Source organism: Amphiura filiformis, chromosome 1, assembly GCF_039555335.1.
Source record: "Amphiura filiformis chromosome 1, Afil_fr2py, whole genome shotgun sequence".
Lineage (NCBI taxonomy): Eukaryota > Metazoa > Echinodermata > Ophiuroidea > Amphilepidida > Amphiuridae > Amphiura > Amphiura filiformis.
This window is the reverse complement of record NC_092628.1, coordinates 18804662-18819603: the sequence shown is the minus strand read 5'-3', so window position 1 is coordinate 18819603 and position 14942 is coordinate 18804662.

Here is a 14942-nt window from a genome sequence, read left to right as displayed (position 1 = left end):
AAAACAACGGTTCCTGTAGTTTATTCAAAATCTTGAATTTTAACAAAACTACAGCACATAAAGTCTTGACTTTTTGCAGGGTATATTAGATTACTGAAGTACATAACAATCATGTAAAAAAAACCCAGAATTTTGAAAAATATTGAGGGCATCCTCTTCAGCAAATGTTCTAATATGGCTTTAAGTTATTCATTCAGCATCACATATTGAGGTGTATGCATTATGAACAAAGGCAGTAGAGAACCAAATTAATTTGATCTTTCGATTGACCATTGATGCTTGGTCAATCCTTAAACATCTATAAAATCAATTACCAGTAATTGACTATTGTTAAAACACAATGAATCTTTGAATGTGTCATTAATTTTGATTATGGTGTGGATGCATTGGGCTATTCCATTTAAAATCCACACGCCCCCTGTGGAAGATTTAGGAAGTATCTTTCACAGGGGACACTTAAGGCTGCTCCATTTGAAACTCACCCTCCCTCTTGAAGATTCAGGTTGAATCTTTCTCAGAGGGTGTATAAAAAATGAAATGGAGCTGCCTGGACGGGCTCATTCCATTTGAAATTCATACTCCCCTGTGGAAGATATTTCCCAAATCTTCCCCAGGGGAGTATGGATTTTAAATGGAATAGTCCATTGTGAACAAGAAGTGAATTAGCTCATTTAGGGGAGTTCAATTTCATGACTCTGGGCCCCCTTGGAGATCAGTACTGGAGAGGCTAATTAAAGGAGGTCATATTCATATTCCATTAAAGCCATATTATAACATTTGCTGAAGAGAACGCCCTCAAAAAATTTTTAAATTCTGGTTTTTACAGGATTGTAATGTACTTTAGTCAATAAAGATACTCTGCAAAAATCAAGACTTTAGGTGCTGTAGTTTTGACAAAATCAAAATTTTGAATAAAGCGATGGAACGGCGTTTTATTATTATTACGATGGAATTATTAGTCGAACGCGTATGCACAGTACGTACACGGCGTGATACACACACACACACACACCCCGAGGATCGCACCGTATTACAACCGCGGGAGTAACATGCATGGGCGCTGTAGTAAATTCCAATTTTCTATGCTTTACCTCACTTGTTCGGCTCAAAATTAAAAGGGACATATCTGACAGTAAAAGCTAACATTTTATGGAAAATAAATACTAATCTATTTTTACAGAAATGTTATAATATGGCTTTAAGTGCCTCAGGTGCTTTTCAAGAAAACCATTTTGGGCAGATGCAAAACAATTGTACTGTTGTTCATTACCAGCTAATGCTTGCTATAGTCAAAACAACAAATTCTCGATCATGAGAGGATGTACCTTCTGCCTCAGCGTACTTTTCATAGAATAACACAATCGCGCGACATGCATGACCGAACCTTGACCTTGCCTAGCAACAACCGTGTGATTGGTCAATTCTCAGAAGCTGAGTTTGCGCTTTGAGTAAGCGCCCGGTATTTGCGTAATACGCTCGGCGCAAATAACTCTGCGTACCAAGTTGGCTCTCATGAGAATTAATCATTTTGGCTATAGTGAGCCACCAAGTGCAGTAACAACTTTGCATCAGGTTGCATTATGACCTGGTTCAAAACAGGTTTGACAAACCTGCGATTTCGTAGCACAGGGCTACTTTTGAATATTTCCCCTGCGACCATATCCTGTCCAGTAGTAGCCAATGGTTAAGAAAAAAATTGGGTGACTTTTCGATATTGGTTCCTGCGACTTTTGGATGGTTGCTCTCCCATAGACACCATAGAGATGAAACGTCGGTGAGTGGAGGGTGGGAGAGGGCGGGATTGGGTTAGATTACAGGTGCAGTGGGGCATTGTAACGTAAGGGTAGCGTGTGGTGGGACTAGGAGAAGGTGAGTAGGTAAGGGAGGGATAGGGTGAGGTACATGTGATAGGGTTGGGGAAGGGCTGAAGTTAGGGGTATGGGTGAGATTATGGATTACAGGTTGAGTTAGAGAGGGTTTGAGGTAGGGGTAGGGTGTTGTATGGTACTGGCTGAGTGGCTGGGCATGCTGGGGTAGGGTATGATGTTATGGGTGGGGTAAGGTACAATATGGCAAGGGTATTGAAAGGTTAAAGCCATATAACATTTGCTAAGGAGAATGGGGCCCTCAAAATATTTTAAATTCTGGTTTTTACACATTGTAATGTACTTTAGTAAACAAAGATACTCTGCAAAAATCAAGACTTTAGGTGCTGTAGTTTTGTCAAAATCGGAGATTTTGAATAAAATGCAGGAACCGTCCTTTTATTATTACGATGGAAATATTAGTCGAACACGTATGCGATATTCACAACACATGACACAGTACGTACATGGCGTGCGGGACACACTTGCACACCCATCAAAGGGTCGTACCGTATTATACAACCGCTAGAGTAACATGCATTGGCGCTAGTAGTAAATTCCAATTTTCTATGCTTTACCTCACTTGTTCGGCTCAAAATTAAAAGGGGACATATCTGACAGTAAAATCTAACATTTTATGGAAAATAAATACTAATCTATTTTTACAGAAATGTTATAATATGGCTTTAATATATCAAGTATAAACAGTCTCAACCAAGAAGGCCCTCAAAAAGCATGCTGGCATTACTTACAGTAAAGAAGGAAAAAGGAAGAAACAAAAAGAAGCAATGAAGCCATTGCCATCAAGCAATTAAACAATTTTACTGTTACCTTTGGTGAAGAGATATGAAATGCGAGTTCTTGTCCCTTAATTGCCCCAATGGGTGGTAGGGGTGAGTGTAGGGTTGGAGGGGTGTTGTAGGGTTAGATTATGGGTGAGGTGAGGTTAGGATTGGTGTAGGGTGAGGATACAGAGTAGGGGTGGGTAGTAGGGATGGGTGGAGTAGGGTGTGGGGGTAGGGGTAAGTCAAAGTCTATTTTTCTCACTGACTGAGAAAGTTAGTTATGCTCCCTGATTAATTCTACTGTAGATCAAGGAAGATAAGGCGACAAAAAAAAAAAGAAAACCCTCTTCTACGGGCCGAACTGACCCAGATTTCCGAAAATTTGGGAAACAAATTTTTCCTGTGCAAATAAATGCTGACAATTTTTTTGTATTTCCCCAAATTGCCAAATATTAGATTTTGTTAATTTTTGGTGTCATTTTGCAAAAAAAGGGGAAAAAAGACCAACCGACTGACCCTACTTGAAAAGGTCCGTTCGCCTGTAGGTTTTTTTTCATAGCCTATAGTACAGGGTGTTATCATGGGTTTGGCGTTTTCTTTTGCTATATTAGTGGAACCAACCAATGCTTTTTGAAATTGAAAATTTTGATTGGTTCCATTTTTATCTATGCCCCTATGTTCCCACAAGGGTCGAAGGTCACAGTGGGGCCAAAACTTAAAAATAGTCTGATCATGTTATAATGTGTCTCATTGTTCCACTTATCACAGGGAATAAAAAAGTCAATTGTCATATTTTTCTACAGTGCTTAGTTCAGGATTTATAAGGTCAAATGTCAAACTTTCATACACAAAGGTCAAAATTAAAAAATGGTCCGATTTCATCCAAATTGGTGTCAAATTACTCCCCTTAACAAAAGAAAACTCAAACTTATTCTTAATTCACAATTTTATTGCAGGTTGTATTGTCATGCAGCCAAAGTCAAATAGAAATATGAACAAATGCATAAAACCTTTGACCTATGATTTCATCTGATTCCAAGGTTATACATTTCTCAAATAAATTATTTTCCTATTTCGTTTGTCAAGAGGAGTAATTTGAGACAAGACGCGATTGAATCAGTGCATTTTGAAAATTTGGCCTCCATACATGAGATATTTGACATTTGAACTAAGAACCCTAGCGCAATTTTACATTTTGGTCCCCATTTATGACCTCCGACCCCGTGTGGGAAGCATAGCGGGCATAGAAAAAAATGGAACCAATTCTAGTTTTATCATTTGAGGTATGTGCCAAAAATGATTGGTTCCACTAATGTAGCAAGAAATAAAAATTCCTTTAAAAAGGAAATGGACGTACCAAAGGAAACTGTCGATGATGTAGGGTATTACCAATGTGATATAAGTATTGGGAGCACGTGGAAAGAATGACAATGTTCGAATAATGTATGATTACATTGAAACGACTTTATTGAAACATACAGAAGACGGAGTAGGCCCTACACGAAATAGTAAATTTGTGACATAAGGCAAGAATGCAGCCTATAGACTCTAAATATAAAATCTAAACTCAAATATCACCACATAGCGCCCTGTACTACTAATGGTAATCAAATCTAGAAGTATCCACAAGTTTCAAAGTCGCGATGTATCATTAGCCGTGGGCGCCACAACCCCTAGCTAGCCCATGTTTGCGTCCATGATCAGTGAACCTGTCCCAGGTTTTTGACGACTGCATATATATAGTACCAGACGGTATAATTTATAATGATAAAAGTTGTGCAATTAAAACACAAGTTACTATAAATGTGCAATTTCCTGTGCGATATAGGACTACCAAGCCCCGCCCCGGTCGATTCTCTCCTCTAACCCCTCCCATACACCCTAGAGTGAAAATGAAGTTTAGGCATCATTGGGGTTTTGGGCGAGAAGCGTACCCGCTTCCGCCCCTGTTTTAGTTTCACTTTTGACATTTTTATGACCTCTAGTGTAATCACATTTGATCATTAATTAAACGAAATTATAATTCACCTTTTCGGTAAATCCCATAACCCTTTGCGAGTACACCTGAGAACTCGTCATACTGCGTCGCGCCGATGCGCACATCGTTTATCGAACATCGTTACTGCGCATTACAAGTCGGCGTGACGTCAAATGACGAGTTCTCAGGTGTACTCGCAAAGGGTTATGGGATTTACCGAAAAGGTGAATTGATAGAAGCAGCTATAATATTTGCACAGTACCAGTTGCCAGTTTGTCGTCCACATTTACTCCCACATTATTTGCCTGCTTGCTGCAATTCGTAAGCTAGATTACGGACATAATTTTTTTGTTATAATGATTGATAATGTTGATCATGCGATTATGGTGAAATGGATGAAAAGTAAATATCAGGGTCTTTCCATATGCATTGGTGCAAAGAATCCGGCGGCGGCTTTGACTTGAAATGTTAGTGTTAATAATTGATTTATCACTGTTCATCGAAAGTTGCTAGTGGGGAAAAGAAATTATTATTTGCAGGGGGTGTCTGAGGTGCCTCAGTCGTTAGAAAATTTTACAAAATGAGCGCCAAATGAAAGCATTTGATGTACACTTTTTAGTGGGAGCATGTGTGGCCGAGTGGATAAGGCGCCCGACTCATAATCCGTAGGTTGTGAGTTCGAGCCCCGCTCGTGCCAACGTGTTGTGTCCTTGGGCAAGGCACTTTATCCTCATTGCCTACTGGGGCATGGGGTTGGGTTGGATTGGATGTTTGTATATAGTTGTTTGTGTCAATGTTGCAATATTGGCGCTGATTAAGCTGCTGCCTGCAAATTGCATTGTGTCTGTTTAGGTGTGTTTAATACGGTACAATTCTAGCAATTTGACCTGCGGGTCACCATTAGAGTTTGAAATAAAACCTTCCTTCCTTACACTATTATTGTGTACAATATTCAATATAAGGCCCAATTGAAGCAGTTTCCAGTTCATTATTTCTAGTGTGAGGATGAAGTTCGCGCGGAGCGTAAATTTTTTTAAATTTTCATACTATTTTAGCCAAAAAATCAAGGTTTAATACCGAATATTGCCTGTATTTTTACAGTAAGCCTACTTAGACCAGGGAAGTATTTGCCGAAACGTGGAGGAGGGGGACATTTGATGTGCCCTCCCCATCCCAAATCTCCGGGATTGACGCTCTTATGCTTGTCATTAATAATACCACAAATAAATCGGATAAACTTCACGATCAAGACTTCCAACACCAACCTTCGTAGTTCAATTATTAAAATTAAAATTTCACTCACCTCCTAATGATGACAAAATCAAAGTAACACTGTATTTATATCAATATCATAACTACACCTTTGTCCTGGCAGTTCCTCATTTGCTCGCCATATTCCTTTTTAAAGGAATTTTTGTTTTTGTTTGGGCGAGGAATCCAGCAAACAAAAATGTTTTACACATGAAGGGAAAAATATGTCAATGCCTTTAAAAATAATTAGGCCCTATCAAAAATAATTTCATGCCCTTTATAACCCACCATTTTTATGTTATTAAAACGTTTTCACCAAAACCCAATTATAACCCATTTGAGCCAGAAAGGGGGGAGGGCAAGCCGTTTTTGCCTGGTCGAAAGGGGAGTTCTTTCGAGGAATTGAGCTTTTTTTGATAGGCCTATGTATGCACTTTGTAATGTTTTTTATTAATAATACAATCGTGTTCACAATTTAAAAGGAAAGAAAATCTTTGTTGAATAGCTCCGTTTTAGTTGATAAATGTGGTGACGGTTTTTTTTTGTCAAGTTATTTCGTCCGATTTGAATATCAGTTATGAATGTATTTCGGTCAAACTTTTCAAGGGGCTGTGGATATACCCGATGTTTACGTAATGTAAGGGGTGTGAGGGAGAACAACGCGAGTTGTCACCTAAACTCCTCAACAAAAGTTTGGAAAGTTTTTTCAAGCATCTGTATCTCAAATTATTTGTGACATATTCATATCATGTTGCATATCAATGGATCATATAGGCCTACTCCCCTTTATAATGACACCCCATTTGAAACAACAGCATTTTTCAAGGCTGAGTAGAATACACGCCTTGTAAATGAAGTGAGGGAGTCAAAAAGAATTTGCCAAATTGATCATTATTCTGTGCAGCAAGCTGCAATCCCATAACTTCACAATCTGGGACCTAATGCAATCCTCATAGCCACGGTAGTCAATGACTAGGCCTACCTACAGAATATGGGAGTAGAGTCAAAATGGCCTGCCATCAGGCCAGACCCGGGGGCCAGACCTCAACCCGATTGAACACTTGTGGGACCAGCTTGATCGTGTTGTGCGTGCCAGAGAAGCCCATATGCAACCACATTGAATCACCTGCGACGAATCCTTGTTGAAAATGGAATTCCATCACACAGTAACGTCAAGCGGGTGACACTAAATTCACGGTTGTTCTATTAGCAACGCAAAATCTATGAAAAATTCAGCTGGTTTACTAGCTAGAAAGTGAGGCCAGTTATCGATCCGTTATAGCTCGTTATGAATAATTCATGTTCGACCCCTTGGATCATGTTAATTGAGTTTGGCACATAACAACGTTGTTAGTTTTGCGAACTTTGCCTGTTCAATGAGAGTATAGCGCGCCCCCAATACATCTGGGCACAAACCAGGCGAAAACGATCCAGTTTAATGAAATGGCGGACGGGTATTCCCATCAGGCACCAGTGATATGTTTTTCAAAGAAAGTCTACTAATTTGATATGAAATGACATTTTGCTATAGCAAAGTCAAAATTAGGACTTGCTGTCAATAATATGAAGGAAATATGTGACAGAGGCAAGGTGGGAAATACAAGTAGTAGGCCTATTTAAGTTATAATAACCTTTGATACCCGACCTGACCTTCCATCATGGCGCCATGATTCGTCTTATGTATTTCTATTATGCTCTCAAGTAAAATAAAATACCAATCTGCACTGAGCAGACAATGTTACTTGGCTCCCAGCATGAATTATTGATTTTATACGGAGGTAAAGAAATGCACAGTGTATGTGCATGATGTGCAAGCATACTCCAAATATTTACGGTAAATCTGAATAGTGGTCACATGTTGATATCATGTGTTCGGGAAATCACGTGGCAACATTTTAAGATTTCAGGCTTGTTTACTAGTTAATTGCCATTTGTACTCTTTATTATTTATCTTTGTTAATTAACATATATTTTAAATGCTGATAAATCGTGGTTGGCTGCCCATGATATCTGTTAAATTCAATGTTTTATGAATATAATTCTACCACGCAGAGGGGTCACGCAGCAGAATTTCACATCACCTGACTTGGCTAGATTTCGAAGCTCTGCTCTTCAAATTCATGTAACTTTCAAAGTTTATACATTTAATATATTTAATATGATACTAATTTTTTGTTATAACCAACTGGTAGGCCCTACACTAAATATACTAGCTTATTACCTATATAGAAAGGTGATTATCAGCCGTCACTCAGCAAATTGACATGCCCGGCATATGCAGCCATTCTCCGTCTGGATTACATGACTGTCGCCCTCAATACGTCTGGGCACAAATTTAAATAACAATACGCTATTTACATATCAATGCGGCCTCATGCTAATTAAAGCTGCCCCATCCAGGAGTTCATCTATGGTAACGTGTAACCAGGTCGGTGAGCAGCATGAGGAGAAGGTGCCTGACTATTGTGGCCAACGCTCTGCAGGGTCTATTGTTCTATTGTTTCCGATTAGAGCGCTGACATATTGGAAAATGTTGCCAATCAATATTCATGAGAGTGTACATTCAACGTCCAGTTTGCGAAATTGGGTGAGTTGTGTTTGGTTTTAATTACGTAACGAATAAAGGCATTGACATCATCGAATGGCTGCCCAGTGCTGTTATGTGTTTAGTTATTATATAGGCCTAATAATTATTATTAAATGTATTCATCATTCCTTTCTTTTCCCTTCTCTGTACTTATTCTTTCCTAGGCCTACACTTTATCACTCCTTCGCTCTCATTGTCCCCTCTCACCCTCCCTCTCTCATTCCCATCATTTTCCTTATATTTCTATTTATCTACTTGTCTTTATTATATCTTTTTATTTCTCCCTTCCTCCAGCCCTCTCTCATTCTCCATATCCCTCCCCCCTCTTCCTCCCCTCCTCCCTCCCAAGATTTCTCACAGAGGTGAATCTGCCCTCCCCAACCCCTCCCCTCTTTGGGTACGCCACTATTTCTATACCAATCTCCTTAAAATAAAATTAAATGGTATTTTACCTTTATAGGCCTATACTTATACTTACCTGTATACGCATAGCGGTTACCATTATAGTGTAATATCAGTTCGGGGGCACTGCTAATTCAAAGACGTCTCTGATATCAAAGACGGGTCAGTGATTTCATAAACGGGGGTCTGTGATATCACATAAGTCGTGCTTTTTTTACAGCTCGGCACTAGATGCAGCACATCGGAACGAAGGTGACTGTATCGGAATATGCTTTCCTATGTTTAGCAATTATCTGCCTGTGCAAACATCATATCTATCTGTGCAAATTCTGACAAATGGTCCCAGAAAACATTTAGATTGGCAAAATCGAGCCATTTATGGCCCAAATCCAACGTTTTGAAGTAACAAAAATCCCAAGTCATGGGGGGAGTGAATATTTTGGCAAGGCAAAAAAAAGGAGGGAACAATGAATTTTTGGCCAGTCAACGAGGGGGAGGGAGCGATTTTGGCACGCATTGTGGCGGCAACTTTTCAAAAATATATTCAAAATGACTTGAAAATGGTAGGCCCCTACGGAAACGTTCAGGCCTAACCTCGTGGCCTGACTCTTCCACACGTGCATGGGACGAATTCGGAGAAATATGGACACTTGTATTTTATTGATAGGGGTAGGGTTATGTTATGATTATGTGGCTCAAAATAGATCAACAAATTACGGTAAACCAGGCGCGTGTCCACTGCCCAGGGAGTGGGGCTTTGGGGCCTGCAGCCCCGGGTCTTTAAAAAAAATGAGGGAGACAGAGAGAAAGAGAGGAAGGGGAGTGACAGAGCAGTGGCATAGCCATGCCCGTTTTTTTTGGGGGGGGTGCTGATTTTGAAAAAGTGGTTCTTTTTTTTTTCCAGGGGGCGATTTTGTAAAAAGTGGACCTTCTTCACAAACTTTGGACCATTTTTTGACTAAAAAGCATAAAAACATATTTTTTGCTCGCTACGGTCGCAAATTAGGATTTTTTTGAGGACTTTTGCCCCACCGCACGGCCCCACTCTGCGTACGGGCCTGGGCATAGCCAGTGGGGCAGTATAGTGCCCCCTAAAAATTGAAGGGCGAAAAAGGGAGGGAAAAGGAAAAGGTCTACTTTTTCGGTCTGATTTCCCAAAAATTGAAAGAAATATCCCGACAACTGAAAACATATATAAAATTTGTTTTGCCACAGCCACCCAGGCTCATTTCAATATCCAGGGATTTTTAGGCAAACGAAAGGGGGAAAAGTGGAAAGAAAACAAGGAAGAAAACAAGAAGAAACAAGGAAGAGTACGTTTTGAGTCATTGCGCATCATAATTATGTTCATGCTTGAAATTTGTGACACGGAAGTCGCATCCACTGGAAATCCATTCTAAAATAACATATTATGCATTATCATGACATGGTTATATGGCCTATAGGCTATGCTTAATCATGATGGTCGGAAAAATAAGTTAATATTAATAGGGGCCTAATGCAAAATGATGCACCAATTGGCTTTTAGTTTGAGGATAACATCCCCCTCACAAGTCGGGTCCGTTGAAGTCTGTTATGCCGAATAATGGTCTCTCATCTTGAAGCTATCATCATTATCTATCAACGTTAATACGAATAATAAGTGTAAACTTTTACACCAAATGCTCCGAAAATAACCAATAAACAGTTTTGATGTGTCCGGAGAATTGAAAGCCTGCAAAATGTCGTCGAGGGAGCAACGTTATTCTGCAGCATTTAAGCTCAAAGTTATGAAAAAGAGCAACAATTTTTTTTGCATTCTCCGATTTCTCACGTTCACCAGAAAGAGTGTATCCCGAGCCCGCGATTTAATTCATAAATTGGATAGTAAAATTAGCAGGAGCTAGCAGGCACTTGGGCTAGCTACAACCCTGATCATGCTGATTAGGCCTACTCGCAAAATGATTCCCGTTGCGCCAGTTCACGTTCACAATATCGTTTGCGGCTGGGTTTTGAGACTAGGGAGTATGTGATTTATGAGACGTCTTTGAGGGTACATGCCACAAAATAGCTTTCCATAGACTTTACGTGCAAAATAGGGGTCACGTTTTAGGCTATAAGTCGAGTTACGTCTTACTTTGAAATATATATTTGATATCATCTTAATCAGAACAAAATTCTGCATAACATATCTGAAAATGACACCATATTTTAGGTCTACTTTTTGAGAAAAATAGCGCTATATAAAAAGACCCGATTTTCCCGTGTTTACGTCCGACTGCTAACCGCGTTTTGACCTCGTGTGTTCATGCGCTCATCATCGTAAACATCACTCAAATTTTCGCGTTTTCTGTTCAAATTAGTAGAGATCACATTCACAAGTTCTAGCAAAACACGATTTGCAACACTAAAATTGTTAATATTGTACCGATTTTGCACATTTTTTATGCAAAGTTGGGACTATAGTCGTGATAAACTTTTACCGGAAACCGCTTCACACGCGGATTTAGTGGCATGCACCCTTGAATTATGATACTGTCAGGTGACTCGGCACTGAAGAGTCTTTGATATCAGAGACGTCTTTGAATTAGCAGTGCCCCCGAACTGATATAGATATATGGACTGGACATGGCAGCCTTCATACATTCTAATGTGTAATTGATCAACAAGAGCATTCAATTTATTTAAATGAAACGCCTAACGTCAGGTGGGTGGTAAAGATGATTGCATCGACAGCTAAAGCCTCCTTACTTCAGACCCACACAAGCACACATTTGGGATACGTAGGGCTACAATGGTACCACTTTACACATGACTGCCCTTACACGTGACTGTAGTGTGGTCACTTATTGATACTCGCCTGTTGTGTAGAGCGTTAATATGATGCCGGATCAGTGACCAATTTGATGGCGGTACCCCTTTATTCGAAACAATGGTACCGCTTTTATGAATATAGCCTGTCGCAACTTCTAATCGGCATCAAACGAACAAAAGATTATATAATCTATTGCGACTCTATTTCTATTTAAAAGCTCTTTGATTGTGGCTGCCTGTGGTTTTTCCACCCGCTATTGAGGTTAATGACTAGTGTTGTTTGAGCACAGAATAATGGTCAATTTGGCAAATTCTGTTTGAGACCCCACTACATACACAAGGCCCGTACTCAGCCATGAACAATTTTATTGTTTCAAATGGGGTGTCATTGTAAAGGGGAGTATAGTTATCCAGTGACATGCAACACGATATGAATATGTCACAAATAACTGAAGATACAGATGCTTGAAAAAACTTTCCAAACTTTTGTTGAGGAGTTTATATTCTAAATAAAATAATTCTGCTCCAACAACCCCCCACAATATGATTTCCTAACGAAATGGTAACCTGATCTTTATTTCTTTTTTTTTTAAACCAACCGCTTTCATCCCAATGCAGTACGATTTTACAACTCTCTCACTGCATTATGCTTTACAATTCCTAATCTTTATTTGCTCATTAGAGAATGAATTTGTAGAAAACCTGATAATTACAAACACTCGCTGAGCAGCAAGACCTTCCCTCTAAGCTTTTAATCCGATAAGCTGATTATCTATATATTTGTTTTCATGAATTGGAAGACATTCTTTGATGTATTACTGAGCTCAATCATCTGAAATTACTGGAGCGTGAGTCACCCAGGCTGGTGGCTCAGCATAGTATTTTATTAACAGAAGGTTTTCTCCAAATTCATTTCCTAATGACTATGCTAATTTTACATTAATGTTTTAAAGGTCTAGGTCTTTGGTGACAGATCTATAAAAGAAAAATATGGGGTCTTTGGGTGACACAACATGTGCTGGTAATGGGGTATTTGGGTGACAGCGATAGTGAAGAAGGGGTCTTAACAGCCCTACATACGCGTCACCTCCAAAATGGGAGTGCCCCCCCCCCTCGTGGATTTCAGTACATCACATCAAAGCCCGCATTTGGGCGCCCCATTCATTTTTTAAAGGAATTTTTATTTAATTTAAAATAATGAAATATAACTGAAACTGTATGACCCTCTCCTCAAGACCACGCCCCACGGGATGGAGCTGTGTTACCACCAGCACAGAGGATGATGGGATACCAATCACTCTGAAGAAGTATGTCGTCCAAGACATACGAAACTGTCAGGTCAGTGTCAAAAAATTTTGGTTTTGTATATGAAAACTTCAAATTATAAAAAATAATAATAATGAAAAGGTTGCCTCGACGTTGCCGAAAACATCGACTTTTATTAGCCGAATGCAAACATTGTCTAAGGCTTATTCATTTTAAGCAACAGTGTTTTAATGTCAATGGAACTAAAACGTGAAAATGGTGACCGGAAAGGTAAAAATGGTGCAAAGGAAATTAAATACAACTTTTACGCGTGAACTACCGCGCCGCGAGCAATCGAGAGAAACGCGTCACGCAGCTTGGCGTGTGCGTTTTCTTGAACGCACGTATACGCATTTCACCAGCCATTTGCGCTTAACATTCTAGCGCTAACTAAATAGTATTTTAACCAGAATTTCGTCTTAAATTTCATTCAGAATACAAAAGCCCGGGACAAAGGCGGACGAAAAAATAATCACGCGGGCTGGAATCGAAACCATCAGCGATCTCAGGTAGGGACATTGAATCTTTGAAGACATTGAATCTGTGTAGACATTGTCAGAGGAAAAGAACACTTAAACATGTAAAAGTTCTTGAATTTGACACTTTTGCATTTTTTCTGCCTAGGCCTACATAGCCGATTTCGACAAACGTTTGCCAAATGTTTAACACACGTTCATACATACACGCTATATAACAGCGCGCGTGATTGGTCGAGAGCCGGGCATAAACAGCGTTTATGCCCGGTGTCCCGGATGTGAGATCGTCTGGTAGGGAAAATGAAGGAAAATCATTGTTTTTAATAATGTTACTTTTAATTTTTTGTTATTATTTTGATGAAATAAGAATCACAAAATGTTCTGGTATGTATGAACGGGGTTCATTCATATATTTTCATGACTAAATTAGGGGTTCATTCATATATTTTCATGACTAAACGATTGTTTATGCCCGAGGGCCCGAGGGCATAAACAACGTTTAGTCATGAAAATATATGAATGAACCCCGTTCATACATACGCAACATTCTGCTTGCTGTTATTTCCCTCCAAAACTAAAAATACCATCATTTTAAACTAAAAACTACCAGTTCCTTATCATTTTTTAACAGTTTCTCCATCGCTAATTGTAAGAAAACGTTTTCTTGCTCAGTCCATCGTGCTTGGACGCGCGCGAACATCGCGTACATCACTCGCGCTTTGCGTAAATAGCTCGCGAACATAGACGCGTAATATCCTACTCGCGAGCGTCAATCAGTTCTCGCGCGGCTTGTTTATGACCGGAACGCCGGGCATAAACGTTGTTTATGCCCGCCTATCGACCAATCACGCATGCTGTTATATAGCGAGTAGGGGAGAGCGGGGAGTGTTCGCCCTATATTTTTCTGACCAGCCTAGCGATGTCAATTTTAAGGTTAGGGATGACCTGATTAGCCCATGTGAAAGCCCTGTGTCCTAGCTATATACGGCCACAATCCTAGAACTATAGGCTTTACAATAGCAACAGGATAGAGCAAACAAAAAGTTTTGCAAAGTGGCGAACTTGCCCCATATTGGGGCAGGTTCGCCCATATGGTGGGGTAAGTTCACCCTAATCACAAAAAAGGTTTAAACATTGCATAACAATAACATATTAAACGCTAACATTTAGCAAGAGTATACAGGGCATTCATTCTCTTCTGGGGAGTCACTAAATTTGTTGCAGGGGTCGGGTCGGGGTAAAATGTAGGGGTCCAAAGTGAGCTTAAATGTATCATGTTTACAACTTCGGGGAGATTATGTGATTATGGATTAGGACATAAACGGTGGTATGAGTAATATTGATACCGCATAACTTTAAAAAACATGCTTTTCAGGAGTTTTACCTTGTTTGATGGTATAATTATAAATATTTTGCATAATACGCTGATGGGGCAGGTCCGCCCTCCAGTTTGGGGTAAGTCCGCCCGGGGAAGATATAGGGCGAACATGCCCCATCATC